This window comes from Rhinoraja longicauda, chromosome 23 (assembly GCF_053455715.1).
Source record: "Rhinoraja longicauda isolate Sanriku21f chromosome 23, sRhiLon1.1, whole genome shotgun sequence".
NCBI classification, from domain to species: Eukaryota; Metazoa; Chordata; class Chondrichthyes; order Rajiformes; family Arhynchobatidae; genus Rhinoraja; species Rhinoraja longicauda.
In genome coordinates, this window is record NC_135975.1 from 35,848,254 (window position 1) to 35,866,262 (window position 18,009).

The 18,009-nt window shown below is 45.9% G+C and overlaps 1 protein-coding gene across 3 annotated transcripts in view; it reads right to left on the reverse strand.

Moving 5' to 3' along the window:
- Nucleotides 1–17,769, reverse strand: part of cdk17 (cyclin dependent kinase 17) — a 193,499-nt gene extending 175,730 nt beyond the window's left edge. For 2 of the 3 annotated variants that reach the window (XM_078420056.1, XM_078420053.1), the window contains exon 1: nt 17,340–17,769. The gene's annotated coding sequence lies outside the window, so the exon portion shown is untranslated. Of the gene's footprint in view, nt 1–4,210; nt 4,234–17,339 lie in introns of those variants that run through there. The other variant, XM_078420054.1, reaches the window with a different exon arrangement.
- Between the last annotated feature and the right edge of the window lie 240 nt (nt 17,770–18,009).

The following is an 18,009-nucleotide window of genomic DNA, read 5'->3' on the forward strand; positions in this document are numbered from 1 at the left end:
CTAACGCAGCAAAATAAGAACAAACACAAGTGAAACTTCCCTCCTCGCCACCACCGCTCACCCCGGGGATGCGGGGCTTCTGAACAACTACACTTGTGTTTGCTCTTATTTCACTGCGTTAGAGGGAGACGGGGCCGGAGAAGAGAATGGAGGAGCGGCGCAGATCTCGCTGGTTCTGGGAGAAAGGGGGAGGGAGGGAGCAGACAAGTGGCAAGATCCCGTTGGACGTGACAAAAATGTCGGAGGATGATGTGTTGTATGCGATGGCTGATGGGGTGAAAGGCGAGGACGAGGAAGACTCAGCCCCTGTTGCAACTGGGGGGATGGGGAGCAAGAGTGGAGCTGCAGGATACAGAGGAGACACGTGTGAGGGCCTCATCTGTGATAGAAGAAGGGAACTTATGTTATCTCAAAAATGAGGACATCTCAGACATCCTAGTAAGGAACACCTCATCTTAGGACCAGATTCGGCAAAGACATAGGTATTGGGAGTATTGGAGAGAGTCTTTGCAAGAGGCAGGGTGGGGAAAATGTGTAGTCCAGATACATGTGGGCGTCAGTAAGTTTGAAATAGATGTCTATCGATACTCTATCGCCTGCGATGGACACAAGTGGGAATAATAAAGGGGAGGGAGGTGTCCGAGATAGTCCAGGTGAACCCGAGGGGACGGTAGACGTCCATGAGCTCTGCATGGGTGCAGGGACTCCCTGATGCAGTTGTCAATGTAGCAATGATAAGAGTTGGGGATAGGATGTGTACGCTTGGAACAGGGACTGTTCGAACAAAAGTTCCCTGAACTATATAGTTCCTGAAAATCGCAATGAAGGTCCATCGGGTGGTGAAGAAGGCTTTTGGTACATTGGCCTTCATCAATCAGAGAATTGAGTATAGAATTTGGGACTTTATGTTAACATTGTACAAGACATTCATGAGATTCCTCTTGGGAGTATTGTGTTCGGTTTTAGTCCACCTGCTATAGGAGATGTGCCATTAAGCCGGAAAAATTTACGAAGGTGTTGCTTGGACTTGAGTTACAGGAATAGGTTGGGTAAGTGTGCAGACTTTTCCCCAAGGGTAGGAATCAAGAACTAGAGGGTATAGGTTTAAGGAGAGAGGATGAAAATTTAAGTGGAAGGGAGGGCAACTTTTTCACACAGGTGGGTAAATTGAATGAGCTGGTAGGGGCAGTAGTTGAGGCAGGAACAATAACAACATTTAAAAGATAGTGACATTGATAGGAAAGGTTTAGACGGTGGGCAGCTGGGAGTAGCTTCGATAGAGCTCTTAGTTAGCACTGACGAGTTGGGCCAAAACAGTCATTCCTCACCCCCCTGCCGCTACCAAAGCAACATGGTTACAACATGGTTACAACATTGCCCAATTGGCAAATACACTGCAGTCACTTACCTAGGTTACTCCTCTGCAAACAGAAAGGATAAGATGTATAGGTGCATTGAAAAGCTTCCATGTTGCTGACTTCAAATATATTACAGTTCTTTCATTATAATGGATTCCAAATTCTGGAAAACTCTACCAACAAGACAGTAGGAGGACCTTCAACAAAAGGACTACAATAATTCGAAAGAGGTAGCTCACTATCATCTTCTCAAATTCAATAAGGGATAGACAATAAGACTTCCCTCACAGAATCATGAAGCACAGGATCAGGAAATATAATCGAGAAAGTGACAGTGAACTGGGAGTTCAAGATTACTTGCGACTCCGTTGACTGCTTGTCATTTCCGTGCTCCACATTAACCCATGTTTTGCTTTGTACACTGGTCAAACAAGGCTCAATGTAAGATTGACAATCGTCTTCTGACTCAGTACACATTGCATTCTTCAGAGCTGAACTTCGACAATTTTGCCATACCAGTTTTGCATTTCCAAGATTTACTTTTCTCCTCCTGTTCTTAAAATGTCATTCCTTTCTTCTTCCATATATGCCCATCTCTACAACTTTCTTGAAGTTAGTGGTACTATCATGCATATTATTCTGTCTCTCTTTTCTTCCTTCTGCAGGCACTTCTGTACTCTCCACCTTTCCCTCTATTTAAGTGTTACCACATTTGATGCAAAGTCATGAATCAGGGTTAATAGTATCTTACTCCACAGATTCCTCATGACCACCAGAGTATTTTCTGTTTTTAGTATATTCAAACTTATGGAATGTGAGCAACAGGAGTTCATGTTACATGTAGCCAAAACAGAAATAGACAATAGACAATAGGTGCAGGAGTAGGCCATTCGGCCCTTCGAGCCAGCACCACCATTCAATGTGATCATGACTGATCATTCTCAATCAGTACCCCTTTCCTGCCTTCTCCCCATACCCCCTGACTCCGCTATCCTTAAGAGCTCTATCTAGCTCTCTCTTGAAAGCATTCAGAGAATTGGCCTCCACTGCCTTCTGAGGCAGAGAATTCCACAGATTTACACCTTTGACTGAAAAGGTTTTTCCTCATTTCCGTTCTAAATGGCCAACCCCTTATTCTTAAACTGGGGCCCCTGGTTCTGGACTCCCCCAACATTGGGAACATGTTTCTTGCCTCTAACGTGTCCAACCCCTTAATAATCTTATATGTTTCAATAAGATCCCCTCTCATCCTTCTAAATTCCAGTGTATACAAGCCTAGTCACTCCAGTCTTTCAACATACGACAGTCCCGCCATTCCGGGAATTAACCCAGTAAACCTACGCTGCACGCCCTCAATAGCAAGAATATCCTTCCTCAAATTTGGAGACCAAAACTGCACTCAGTACTCCACGTGCGGTCTCACCAAGGCCCTGTACAACTGCAGAAGGACCTCTTTGCTCCTATACTCAACTCCTCTTGTTATGAAGGCCAACATTCCATTGGCTTTCTTCACTGCCTGCTGTACCTGCATGCTTCCTTTCAGTGACCGATGCACTAGGACACCCAGATCTCGTTGTACATTCCCTTTTCCTAACTTGACACCATTCAGATAATAATCTGCCACCAAATTCTTTTTTACCACCAAAGTGGATAACCTCACACTTATCCACATTAAACTGCATCTGCCATGCATCCGCCCACGCACACAACCTGTCCAAGTCACCCTGCAACCTCATAGCATCTTCCTCACAGTTCACACTGCCACCCAGCTTTGTGTCATTTGCAAATTTGCTAATGTTACTTTTAATTCCTTCATCCAAGTCATTAATGTATATTGTAAATAGCTGCAGTCCCAGCACCGAGCCTTGGGGTACCCCACTAGTCACTGCCTGCCATTGTGAAAGGGACCCATTTATCCCCATTCTTTGCTTTCTGTCTGCCAACCAATTTTCTAACCATGTCAGTACCCTATCCCCAATACCATGTGCTCTAATTTTGCCAACTAATCTCCTATGTGGAACCTTGTCAAAGGCTTTCTGAAAGTCAAGGTACACCACATCCACCGGCTCTCCCTGTCAATTTTCCTAGTTACATCCTCAAAGAATTCCAGAAGATTAGTGTGTCCAGGCCTCACTCAGTGACACCCTCTCCCCTTCCCTGTCCCCCCTCTACGAGTGGGGGTGCGGAGGGGAGTGGGTTCTAGGGGTGGGGAGGGGGATGGAGGCAGGGCAGGGGGAGTGGGGGTGGGGGCAGGGGAGGGGCAAGTGAGGTGGGGTGAGGGGGTGGAGTGGGTCAGTGGGGGGAGGAGGGGGGATAAGGGGGATTGAGTGGGGGGGATTGAGGGTGCTACACCAATAGAGGAGAGGCTTTGGGTTCAGGGCTCACTCAGTCACACCCTCTCCCCATCCGTGCTCCCCCTCTACGAGGAATGGGCCCAACGGGTTCACTTGGTCTAGTATACAATAAAATTCCAAACATTAACTTGTTTACATCTGCTGCAAACCTCAAAATAATTATATTTTGGAACAGAAGGTCAAGTCGAATGCATATATAAACCTTTTACTGCCAATTTACTAATGCAGTTGTTATTGTAAAGAAAACATTAATTTACTACATAGGATTTAAAGTAGTAAATGACACACAATGTGCAAAATACCTAAATTGACATCAAACTAATTAATATTTAGCCACAGTTTGGATATAACCAGTTCTGTACATTAAAAATATTTAACATTCTCTACGATAAATTTTAATGATGTTTTGACTGCTTAATTAAATATATTAACAACATAAAATCAACTGTCTACTCAGCATTGATTTGAAATAAATATCTACACATTTTAAATGTATACCTGGAATTACCACCAAGGATTTTGCCATTCACACTTGGATGTTCACTAAAACTGCTCTTAACCGGTCAAGATCCCTGGTGCAAACTCGCCCAGATACAAAATTGGCGAGGCCTTGTGCTGCAAGTTGATAAAAAAAGAGCCCTGCACACAAAAATGCATTGACAGCCAGTTAAACCATGTCGTACTTGAAAATAAATAAAAATTAACACCCCATCAGTAATATAAACTAATTAATGTTAGAAATAAAAAAATAAAAATCTTTGTCTCACTCTAATGTCACACATGAATATTCAGCAGACCTTTCCAGTAAAGGTTCATGGTATATCCTGTTTGCAGTCCCTCGCTGGAACTATATTTATGTTTATTTCTACGTCTAACAATCAGGAAATGGGATGTAATGTTGAAATTGTACAGGGCATTGGTGAGGCCGAATCTGCAGTTCTGGTTGCCAAATTATAGGAAGGATGTCGACAAAATGGAGAGGGTACAGAGGAGATTTACTAGAATGTTTCCTGGGTTTCAGCACTTAAGCTACAGAGAGAGGTTGAACAGGTTGGGTCTTTATTCTTTGGAGCGTAGAAGGTTGAGGGGGGACTTGATAGAGGTTTTTTAAATTTTAAGAGGGACGGACAGAGTTGACGTGGGTAGGCTTTTCCCTTTGAGAGTGGGGAAGATTCCAACAAGGGGACATAACTTCAGAATTAAGGGACAAAAGTTTAGGGGTAACACGAGGGGTAACTTCTTTACTCAGAGGGTGGTGGCTGTGTGGAATGAGCTTCCGGTGGAAGTGGTGGAGGCAGGCTCGATTTTATTATTTAAGAGTAAATTGGATAGGTATATGGATGGGAGGGGATTGGAGGGTTATGGTCTGAGAGCAGGTAGATGAGACTAGGTCAGAGAAAGTGGTCGGCGTGGACTGGTAGGGCCGAACGGGCCTGTTTCCGTGCTGTAATTGTTATATGGTTATATGGTTATATGGTTAAATCACGAGTAACTTACTGTGCAAAAATTCGGACAACAGTGCATCCACACAGTTAAAGAGGTAAATGCTGGCATTTCCACAGAAGATTCAGGTGAGGATTTTCAGACTAAAAGTTCTCATTGGATTTATCCTTATTTCCCCTTCCCAAATAAAATCAGTGAGATAAATTTCAAATCAGGTAGTAAATCTCCTGCCTTGCTAGAACTGCAGGGTATCCCTTCGAATCAGTCCTTTGAGTCAGTCATTCTCAATCAGTCTACCCATTTGTGTTTGCACACATGCTCCTAAACATTTCCAACAACTTCAACATAAGATTTAACATATAAAGCACCCATTCCATGAACACCCAAGGCAATTATAGCAAATCTTTACTCCAAGGTCAACAACGCACTCCAATTACAACCCACGTGCCACAACCCCGAATTTCGTTCGGTATCGAATGACAATAAAGGTATTCTGTATTCTGTGACACTGGAACAACTTCTATTCAGGGAAAAAAATACTTGAAATCATCAGTCAAAGCAATTCAATGGTTGGCTTGTATGCTACCCAAGCAGAATGCTGAGGTGCTGTTCTTCCAGTTTGCCTGTGTCCTCACTCTGGAGGGGGCCAGGAATAGAAAGGTCAGTATGGGAATGGAAAAGGGAGTTAAAATGGTTAGCAATTGGGAGCTCCAGCTCAAGTAATATGCCTCCTAACCGAACTCCCTTTTTCTTTCCATTGTCCCGACCCTGGTACATTCTTATTTTCTCCCACCATTCTCTTCACCCTGTTTCTTTTCCCTCGTCTGTACCCTTATCTTCCATTTATCCCCTCTTTTCCCTCCTCTTCCACCCATATCCCTCCTTCCAGCTTTACATTGCATACTACTCCTTTCCTTATCTAACATTTTTTCTCCTTTCTAATCTCTAACCTTTGTCACTTACGCACTCATCTGTCAATCCCCCCCCCCCAACAAATGTATCCAACTGTCACAGGTCAAGATTTGTCATGCTCCTAGTTTCTTTTCTAGCTTTCTCGCTGCAATGCTATCAAGCTATCAATGTGAATGTATGTCATCCATCCACTCCCTCCATAATGCTGCATGACCTGCTGAGTTCCTCCAGCACTTTGTTTTTTGCTCAAGATTCCAGCATCTGGAGTTTTCAGTGACTGAACTTCTATTCAGTCAGGCGAGGCACAATTATGTAACGCACAATGTGAAGGGCTGGGAAACCCAATATAGGGATAAATTGAATTATATAGCACTTAAATGGTCTCTCTTAGACTACCTTGTCCCTACCATCTTGATGCTCATCATTATTAATTACATTTTCCTACATTAGGCCCATATCTCTCAATACCATTCCGATCCATGTACCCATCCAAATGCTTTTTACAGTTTGCAATTCTACCACTTCTAAAGTGCTTCTACCACTTCTACATTCAACTCATTCCAGATATTCACCACTTTGTGAAATGAACAGTATTCTACACACAGTTCCCTCCATAATGTTTGGAACAAAGACCCATCATTTATTTATTTGGCTCTGTACTCCGCTATTTGAGATTTGTAATAGAAAAAAACCCCACATGTGATTAAAGTGCACATTGTCAGAATTTCATAAAGGCCATTTTGGTTTCACCATGTAGACATTACAGCCGTGTTTATACATAGTCCCCCCCATTTCAGGGCACCATAATGTTTGGGACACAGCAATGTCAAGTAAATGAAAGTAGTCATGTTTAGTATTTTGTTCCATATCCTTTGCATGCAATGACTGCTTGAAGTCTGCGATTCATGGACATCACCAGTTGCTGGGTGTCTTCTCTGGTGAGCTCTGCCAGGTCTGTATTGTACCTTGGGTCACGTGTGGCTGCGCCTAACGGCTGCGGCTCTCTGGCAGTCTGTTTGTCTTTTTTTCTTTTTTTGTTTGTTTGTGTCGGTGTTGGGATGGTTTTTGTTTCTGTTTTTGGCTGTGTATGTGTGGGGGTGGGGGCGAAACCTTTCTTTTATTAGGTCTCTTCCCCGGGGCGCAGCTCGGCCGCGGGACCTTCCATCGGCCGCGGGGCCTTACATCGCCCGGCGCGGCTCTGCCCGGCCACTGGACTTAACATCGCCGGCGCGGCTCGGCCGCAGGACCCAACAGTGCCCTGCGCGGCTCGGCCGCGGGGCCTTCCATCCCCCGGTACGGCCGCGGGACGGTTCAGCGCTCGGTGCGGCTCGGCCGCGGGGCCTTCCATCGCCCAGTGCGGCTCGGCCGCGGAACGGTTCAGCGCCCGGTGCGGCTCGGCCGCGGGGCCTTCCATCCACCGGTGCGGCTCCGCCGCGGAACGGTTCAGCGCCCGGCGCGGCTCGGCTGCGGGACTTAACATCGCCGGCGCGGCTCAGCCGCGGAACGTTTCAGTGTCCGGTGTGGCTCGGCCGCGGGACGTTTCAGTGTCCGGTGCGGCTCGGCCGCGGGACGTTTCAGTGCCTGGTGCGGCTCGGCCGCGGGACGTTTCAGTGCCCGGTGCGGCTCGGCCGCGGGACTTAGCAGCGGCCGCGGGGCCTTCCATCGCCCGGCGCGGCTCGGCCACTGGACTTAACATCGCCCGGTGCGGCCGCGGGACGTTTCGGTGCCCGGGGCGGCTCGGCCGCGGGGCCTTCCATCCCCTTGCGGGGGCTGTGCGTGTCGTTTGCCTCGGTAGGGGTCGAGCTGCCTGTCCGTGGGTGCGGGGGGAAGAGAGTGGAAGTTTTGTTGCCTTCCATCACAGTGAGGGGGTGTTTGGAGTCACTGTGATGGATGTTTGTGTTGGGGTCGTGTGTCCTGTGTTCTTTTCTTTTTTGCTGTGTCTTGTGACTGCTGAAATTTCATTTGGTATTTATACCGAATTACAATAAAGTTCTGTTATACTGTTATGTTATATCTTTAGCCTATGCTTGTTTTGGGGGCTAGTCCCCTTCAGTTTTCTCTTCAGAATATAAAAGGCAGGCTGAATTGGGTTCAGATCCGGTGATTGACTTGGCCACTCAAGAATTGACCATTTTTTAACTATGAAAAACTCCTTTGTTGCTTCAGCAGTATGTTTGGGATCATTGTCGTGCTGTAGAATGAACCGCCAGCCAATGAGTTTTGAGGCATTTGTTTGAACTTGAGCATATAGGATGTGTCTATACACTTCAGAATTCAATATGCTACTACCATTAGCAGTTGTATCATCAATGAAGATAAGTGAGTCAGTACCTTCAGCAGCCATACATGCTCAGGCCATAACACCCCCACCACCGTGTTTCACAGATGAGATGCTATGCTTTGGATCTTGGGCAGTTCCTTCTCTCCTCCATACTTTGCTCTTGCCATCACTCTGATACAAGTTAATCTTCGTCTCAACTGTCCACAAGACCTTTTTCCAGCACCGTGGTTGCTCTTTTAAGTACATCTTGGCAAACCGTAACCTGGTCATCCTATTTTTGCAGCTAACCAGTGGCTTGCATCTTGCAGTGTAGCCTCTGTATTTCTGTTCATGAAGTCTCCTGCGGACAGTGGTCATTGACAAATCCACACCTGACTCCTGAAGAGTTTCTGTTATGTCGGACAGGTGTTTGGGGATTTTTTTTTATTATAGAGAGAATTCTTCTGTCATCAGCTGTGGAGGTCTTCCTTGGCCTGCCAGTCCCTTCGAGATTAGTAAACTCACCAGTGCTCTTTCTTCTGAAATAATTTTCCAAACAGTTGATTTTGGTAAACCTAAGATTTGGCTGATATCTCACAGTTTTATTCTTATTTCTCAGTCTCATAATGACTTCTTTGACTTTCATTAGCACAACTTTGGTTGATAATGTTGATAAACAGCAATAAAAGTTTCCAAATGTGATGGAAAGACTGGAGGAAAGACTAGATGCAAGGGGTGCTCTCTTATACCTGCATGGAGGTAATTAAACACACCTGAGCAATTACAAACACCCGTGAAGCAATGTATCCCGAACATTATGTTGCCCCGAAATGGGGCGACTCTGTGTAAACACAGCTGTAATTTCTACATGGTGAAACCAAAATGTATAAAAATGGCCTTTATTAAAATCTGACAATGTGCACTTTAACCACATGTGATTTTTTTCTATTATAAATCTCACATTGTGGAGTACAGAGGCAAATAAATAAATGATGGTGGATCTTTGTCACAAACATTATGGAGGGCACTGTAGGTTCCACTAACAACTTGTACATCATAAGATATTTACAACATTTATGCTTGATACCCTTCCCAATGAAGGCAAGTGTACCAATCACTAACTTCTCCACCCTGGCTACCTGAATTGCCACTTTCAGGAAACCATGCACCAGTACTTCTAGATCCTATTGTACCCACTTGCACCAGGGGAAATTTGCATGGCCAATTCATCCACTAATCTCTGTATCTTTGGCAGGGGCCAGAAACTGGAGATCCAGAGGAAATAGCAGTCACAGGCAGAACATAAACGCCAGAGAGAGCAAAGACCAGGGTCAAAAATCAAGTGCTAAAACGGCAATAGTAGTCTACTACTGTACCATCCACTGTAAGTGTGCTTGTATGGATACTAGTTACAAAAGCAAAAAAACAAACTGCTTGCATACAAAAGCAAACTTGGTGAGTGGACTACTGACAAGCAGTCACTGCAACTTCAATACGCAGATAAATATTAACATTTCAACACATCATCATAAATTTATTTTCACACAGATATGAAGTGGCTGCACCTGTTTAAATGAGAACGTCCTCCGGATGTGGATGTCAAAGCAATTTATTGCTCATTTCCAATTTACCAAAGAATGGTGGTCTGCAATGCAATTGCATTCTTCTGGAGGGAAAAAAATGCACACAGGCCAGACCAAGAAAATTCTTCACTCAAAGATATCAGACCCAAAAACGTTATCATGATGTACATGGTGATTGTTTTTATAGTCTTAGTCCACACATTACCTGACCAGATTTACTAAATTCAATTTCAACTTCCACAATGGAACTTCAAAACCATCAACATCAAATAAAATTGCAGATTTTTAAATGTTTAGTCCAGTAATATGGCGTGGAAAAAGGCCCTTTGGCCCACCACGTCAACCAGCAATCCCCGCGCACTAACAATATCCTCCACACCAGGGACAATTTTTTTTACCAAAGCCAAGTTAACCTTCAAACCTGTACGCCTTTGGAGTGTGGGAGGAAACCAGAGCACCTGGGAAAACCCCACTCAGTCAGGGGGAGAACTTACAAACTCCGTATAGACAGCACACATAGTCAGGATCGAACCCGGGTCTCTGGCACTGCAAGGCAAAAATTCTACCGCTGTGTCACCGGATGCTGATATCTATATACTAAAACTCTCGTTTGTTTGTTTGTTCCTGAACTTCAGGCGCACCTTTCTCAACTTCGTCCCTTTGGTGCTAATGGAAGAAGTTTCATTGAAATTGGTGTTATATTTTTTAAGTTATTCACATTTTAAAGTTTAAATCTATCTCCTAGGGAGGGAGGGAGGAGGGAGAAAGGGAGGGAGAATGGGAGGGAGGGGGGTGGAGGGGGAGGTGCAGGAGGTGGGCGTGGAGGGTGTAGGGAGGGAGGGGGAGGAGGGAGGATAAGGGGAGGGGAGAGGGGGGAGGGGAGAGGGGAGAGGGGGAGAGGGGGAGGGGGAGGGGAGAGGGGAGAGGGGGAGGGGAGAGGGGGAGGGGAGAGGGGGAGGGGGAGGGGAGAGGGGGGAGGGGGAGGGGAGAGGGGGAGGGGAGAGGGGGAGGGGAGAGGGGGAGGGGAGAGGGGGAGGGGAGAGGGGGAGGGGAGAGGGGGAGGGGAGAGGGGGAGGGGAGAGGGGGAGGGGAGAGGGGGAGGGGAGAGGGGGAGGGGAGAGGGGGAGGGGAGAGGGGGAGGGGAGAGGGGGAGGGGAGAGGGGGAGGGGAGAGGGGGAGGGGAGAGGGGGAGGGGAGAGGGGGAGGGGAGGGGGAGAGGGGGAGGGGAGAGGGTGCTGCACCAATGCAGGAGAGGTTTGGGCCCAACGGATCCACTTGGTCTAGTCTGAAATAAAACAAAACAGAAAATGCTGGAAACTCTCAGTGGGTCAGGCAGCATCTTTGGAAAACGATACAGTAAACATTTCAGGTCCAATTATTCTGTATCTTTCCACTGATACTGCCTGACTTGCTTGATTATTTTCAGTAGTTTCTGTTTGCAGGAGATCCAGCCTACCTTCAATAATGAATCAGTTTGCAGTCAATCTATAACACTATACCCAATTGGCCTACATCCACACTAAATGTATACTGTTGCAAAGCTACCGATGACTAAAGCAGCTGCTCCACAAACATTTCACAAACAAGTGGTGAACAGATCTCCAGATGAGACATCCAAAGGCTCAATCTCTGATATTGCCTTGGCAAACTTTGATAGCTAATCACATGTTATAGGAGTAGAATTAGGCCATTTGGTCCATCGAGTCTACTCCGCCATTCAATCATGGCTAATCTCTGACTCCTAATCCCATTTTCCTGCCTTCTCACCATAACCCTTAGCACCCGTTCTAATCAAGAATTTGTCTATCTCTGCCTTAAAACATCCACTGACTTGGCCTCCACAGCCCTCTGAGCAATGAGCTTCACAGATTAATTACCCTCTGACTAAAGACGTTCCCCCTCACCTCCGTTCTAAAAGAGTGCCCTTTAATTCTGAGGCCATGACCTCAGTCCTAGACTTTTCCACCAGTGGAAACATCCTTTCCACATCCACTCTATCTGTCCCTTTCATTATTCTGTAAGTTTCAATGACGACCCCCCTCAACCTTCTAAATTCCAGCGAGTAGAGGCCCAGTGCTGTCAAACGCTCATCATATGCTAACCCACTCATTCCTGGAATCATTCTTGTAAACCTCCCCTGGAACCTCTCCAGAGCCAGCACTTCCTTCCTCCAAAAATGGGGCCCAGATTCGCTCACAGCACTCCAAATAATGGTTGCAATAGGCTGTTTTTATCTCACTGATAATTTGTAATTAAAAATTAATTCAAAAGTAATATAAATTCAATGCACAATTAAAAAACATACCTACACAAGTAGAACAAAACAGAGCCTAATTTACCTTTCTATTCAAGTTGGCGCAACATTCAAATGTGATAAACAAAGACAAGCAATCACGCTATACCTCCATCCCCCACCAAGAAGGTCTTAATGCCCAGTTTCTTCCTCGACTGCAGATCCAGACAATTTCCATCTACTAACACTCTCCTCCGCCTAACAGAGCTGGTCCTTACCCTTAACAACTTCTCCTTCCATTCCTCCCACTTCCTCCAAATCCAAGGCGTAGCTATGGGCACTCACATGGGCCCCAGCTATGCTTGCCTCTTTGTAGGGTATGTCGAACAATCACTGTTCCAGGCATACACTGGTCCTATCACCATCTTTACCACCACAACATTGACGACTGCATCTGCGTTACCACCTGCACCAATGCAGAACTCACTAACTTCATGAACGTCACGACTAATTTCCATCCCACACTCAAATTCACTTGGAACATCTCCGGCATCTCCCTACCGTTTCTAGATCTCACCGTTGCCATCACAGGAGGCAGACTATCGACTAACATCTATTACAAACCCACTCCCATAGCTACATTTCTTCCCACCCTGCTTCCTGTAAAGACTCTATCCCCTTACTACCTTTCGTAACAAGGACAGAGTCCCCCTTGTCCTCACCTTCCACCCCATCAGCCGTCGCATACAGCACATAATCATCCAACATTTTCATCAGCCCCAACAGGATCCCACTACTAGCCACATCTTCCCATCTCTACCCCTTTCTGCTTTCCGCAGAGACCGTTCCCTCCACAACTCCCTGGTCAACTTGTCCCTTCCCACCCAAACAGTCTTTTGAGGAGAGGCAGTAGTTCACTTGCACCTCCTCCAACCTCATCTACTGGATCCGCTGTTCCAGGTGTGGACTCCTGTATACCGGCGAGACCAAGCGCAGGCTCGGCGGATCGTTTCGCTGAACACCTCCGCTCAGTCTGCATAAACCTACCTGATCTCCCAGTTGCTTAACACTTTAACTCCAGTCCTATTCCCACATTGACTTTCTGTCCTGGGCCTCCTCTATTGTCAGAGTAAGGCCCAGCACAAATTGGAGGAACAGCACCTCATATTTTCCTTTTTTTTTGGACCCGCCCCCCCCTGACATCAGTCTGAAGAAGGGTCTCGACCTAAAACGTCACCCATTCCTTCTCTCCAAGATGCTGCCTGACCTGCTGAGTTACTCCAGCATTTTGTGATACCTCATATTTTGCTTGGGTGGCTTATACCTCAGCATTATGAACATTGACCTCTAACCTCAAGTTGCCCTGGTTTTCCCCCTCTCCCCATCCCCTCCCTAGTTCTCCTACCAGTCTTACTGTCTCCGACTACATTTTATCTCTGTACCGCCCACTCCCCCGACATCAGTCTGAAGAAGGGTCTCGACCCGAAACGTCACCCATTCCTTCTCTCCAGAGATACTGCCTGTCCCGCTGAGTTACTCCAGCATTTTGTGTGTACAAGGTTCAATTAGCTACCTTGATCCATTCCCAAAGCACAAATGTTCCTTTGGTCTCCGTGAAGAGTGTAGCACGAGTCAGAGGATTTCTAATACTTTCCATACTTCTGAATTGCCTAGGTATGGACATCAAGCAGAGTGATACATACACTGGGGCAAGTTGCTGCCCTTTTAAGCAATCACCAAAGAGCTCAGTGCAATATAAACCAATGTTAATCACAGAATATTTTTCATTAGTTCCATAACAAAAAATAACTGCACGATGTCATACCTTAAGAGTTTTTGGGACCTGAAATTATATATGTGATATAGCAATGTACAAGTGTTTTCTAATGCAGATGCTGTTTCAAATAAGCCCATTAAAAATAAACAAACATATCCACTAACATAACAGAGAGCATGAAACCACAGGCAAATATCATTCAAGTCTGTGTGAACAATATCAATATATTTTCTCGGCTAAAATGTACCTTCACATTTCCTGATTATTTTAAAATAATCATATCATTGACTAGCCAGTCCTATTGCCGCTGAAAAGCTTGCCGCTCTCATTACTTAACTTGTGACTTAATAACTTGGGTGGCACGGTGACGCAGCTCTAGAGTTGCTGCCTTATAGCGCTAGAGACCCGGGTTCAATCCTGACCACGGGTGCTTGCCTGTACAAAGTTTGTACATTCTTCCCGTGACGTGCATGGGTTTTCTCTGGGATCTCGTTTCCTCCCACCCTCCACAAGACGTATAGGTTTGTAGATTAATTGGCTTAGTACGATTGTAAATTGTCCCTAGTGTGTGTAGGATAGTGTAAGTGTGCGGGGATCGCTGGTCTGCATGGTCTTGGTGGGCCAAAGGGCCTGTTTCCACACTGATCTCTAAACTAAACTTTCACAGCAATTCTCACAAATTGCCTTGGCATTTAGATTTTTAAATGCTATACACTGGGACTGATGAATTCATAACGTAAACTTGAGAAACCGAGCTATGGAGAGAGATTGGGCATGATAGGACATTATTCCTTGGAGTGCAGAAGGCTGAGGGTGATCTTACACAGGTGCATAAAATCATGAGGGGAATACATAGGGTGAATGCACAGTCTTTTACCCGGAGTAGGTGAATCAAAAACCCGAGGACATAGGCTTAAGGTAAGAGGGGCAAGATTTAGTAGGAATCGGAGGGACAACTTTTTTCCTCAGAGGGTGGTGGTGTGTGGAACGAGCTGCTAGAGAAAGTAGTTGAGGCACGTATTATAACAGCATTTAAAACAGGTACATCGATAGAAGAGGTTTAGAGACCAAATATATGCAAATGGGATGGCTATTTTGATCGGCATCAACTATCTGGGCCGATGGGCCTGTTTGCATGATGTACAACTTTATGACAGGCCATTTTGGTGTTCCTATGCAGAGTTACAATATCAGTTAAGTACTGATAACACAGAAACAAATCAACAAGTTAATCTAAATCATCAATATACATGCTCAAAGACGTACAGGTATGTAGGTTAATTGGCTGGGTAAATGTAAAAATTGTCCCTAGTGGGTGTAGGATAGTGTTAATGTACGGGGATCACTGGGCGGCACGGACTTGGAGGGCCGAAAAGGCCTGTTTCCGGCTGTAGATATATGATATGATATGATACTTGCCTTCAGAATTCCCCATAATCTTTAGTTCAATATTCTAAGCATTCCCTGGGCAAAGAAGTTTCTTCTAAATTCCAAAATGAAATGTTTAATTATCTTACATTATGGTCGCTTTGGTTTAGTGTCTCCTGGATGCATATATTGCAAGTTGACTCTACTATACCCTTTCATAATTATAAAGGCTTCAACATCCTTCAGTCTGTACTTCCCCATATAATTCTTTTTTTAAAACATAAACACTCAATCTTTTAGAAAAGGAATTGATTTACCAGTGTTACCACCATTGTATCGGCAAATTTGACCCCTCAAGCTCTTAATTCCTCCTCCATTTCAACACACTTCTTTCACAAATTAAGCAGCCTTCTTATTCTTAAATGAAAAGAGAAACACTCTTGTTACAAGATTCAAGGGAAATGAACTGTTCCGATCACTCAATTTTCCTAAAAAGGACATTTGGAAAGAAAGTCAATACAGGGCTAAGGCTCCTGTGATGAAATAGTAACTCTTTGTGACAAGGGCCTTTTTTGCTACCTTGGTCTTAGACACTGATGCAGTCATAGCATTCATTTTTCTTCTGGCAAAACCTCGACGTATGCCACATAAACTTGAGTAAGTAGCATCAAGATGCCACAACAAACTAACAAAACACTGGTCAGAGGAATGCACATCAATTTGGTTAACTTATCTTTAACAGTTTAAAAACAAATGGGTGCAAACTCAACGCTAGAATTATGTATGTCATTGAATGAAATATACATCATACCACCTTTGATTAATATTTTGAAATGGAATCTAAGTTCAAACCTATTAACTTTCAGTTACAAGATATGTCTAGGAATGAACAGCAACATGTAATATTAGCTCTTGACACCCAACTTACAAACTTGGGCTTCGAAGCAGAAGAACACAATACAAAAACAGGGAGGTCGTACTTTTGGGGGGAAAATAGTAGGTTATAACTGGAGCACTATATTCATTTCTCGTCCCCACACTCAAGGAATGATTAGTCGGAGAGAGGATGCAGAAATGATTTACTGGAATTATTCCTGAGCTGAAGGATTTCAACTACAAACTGGATTGTAGAAACTGGGCCTGTATTAATTGGAACAAAAAACAGAGGAAATTTTATAAATGTGCACAACATCCCTGTGGTTTTATATTGCTCATAGAGAATATTTGCCAGTAGTTGAAGATCAGGATTTGCCAATATACAGCGCTGAAGTATAATTTTACTTACAGAGGTACAAATGGATAGCGAATTGGAATTCACTGGCTGCAGTAGAAACAATTATCCACGGCTTTCAAGAGGGAACTAAATAAGCAATGGGGGGGGGGATAATTAACTTGGCTAAGAGGGTGAATACATCTTTTGAAATGAAGTTGCTTGCACTTGCTTTATTTTTTTAAATCTTCCTTTTGTGCAAATATATTTAAGGGTCCACTAACGTAACTTAATCAAATGAACATGTTCTAAAATGCCAATAATAAGTACGGTGTCCGCAGGATTTGCACCGTGGAGCCTGCACAGAACGCCCTCACTAGAACCGTAAAGCTTTCCACCGACGACACCGCGCTGAGCTGTCCTGACATGGTCAAGGGTGCCAAAGGCAGATCCATGTCTTTTTGTAGCGGTGTACAACGTCTTGCTCATCCTGGGGGCGGTTCTGCTGATTAGTTTGAACAGGGGCTGGACCTCCGGCCAGCCGGCGGCGGCTCCGGCTGCTTCTCCATTCAGGATGAGATCATCATGGTCCGGGAATGTCATCGCATCATCCTCTTCCCACGGTCGAGTCACTCGATCTGAAGAGACCGGTCTCCCTCACACACACGAACAACACACTTACTTACCCCCCCCCCCCCCCCCCTTCAACCGGGCAAACCTGCGCTTCCCCGTCATAGAAACCCCCCGGCCCTTGCCAAGTAAACACACGTACAAAAGACCAGCTAAGCAAACAGACATTTTGACCACACCTCCCTCGCCAACAACCTGAGACGTTTCTTACCTGTTGGGAGATAATGGGACAGACGCGCCCGGCGCCGTCGACTCTACGATGGCCGCTCCACTCCGCGCCGCCACCTCCAACCGTCGCCACGCGCCGTCTCCCGGGTGACCAGCCCCGCGCGGCCCCGCGCGGCCCCGCTCTTCGGATCGGATCGGCCAACGGTCACAAATAACGTCCGAAAGGCGCGGTCCGACCGACGGCCACACAGACCGACCGACGGGCAGGCGGGGGAAAGAAGTCGATTAAGCCCAAAGCTTAGCCTCCTCCAGGCGGCCGACAGGTACGGCTTCCAGTGGCGAGAGAGCTCAGGAATATCGGGGAGAGAAGCGTGATGTTTCCCTAGGCCTGAGCAAAGGCCGCCATAGACGGCACCAACTGACGTCTCCTCAGGTCGGCTCGAGCTGGGCTGTGCGGCTGGCGCTCCCCCTGCCGTCCGCTTCCGGGGCTGCAGGCAGACAATGAGTGCGCTGTTCGTGCGCAGGGGGACGGGCGGAAGGACGGCGGGAGAGGCGATTGCACGGGACGAGGTGGCGGCTTGCAGACTGCACCGCGCCTATGCCATGGACTGCTGCCAACACTTGCAATGGTCAACATGAAGAGGGAATAGGAGGACGCATTGACAACCTTTCTGTTGTTGACACGCTGTCGGATTTTGCAGACACGGCATGGG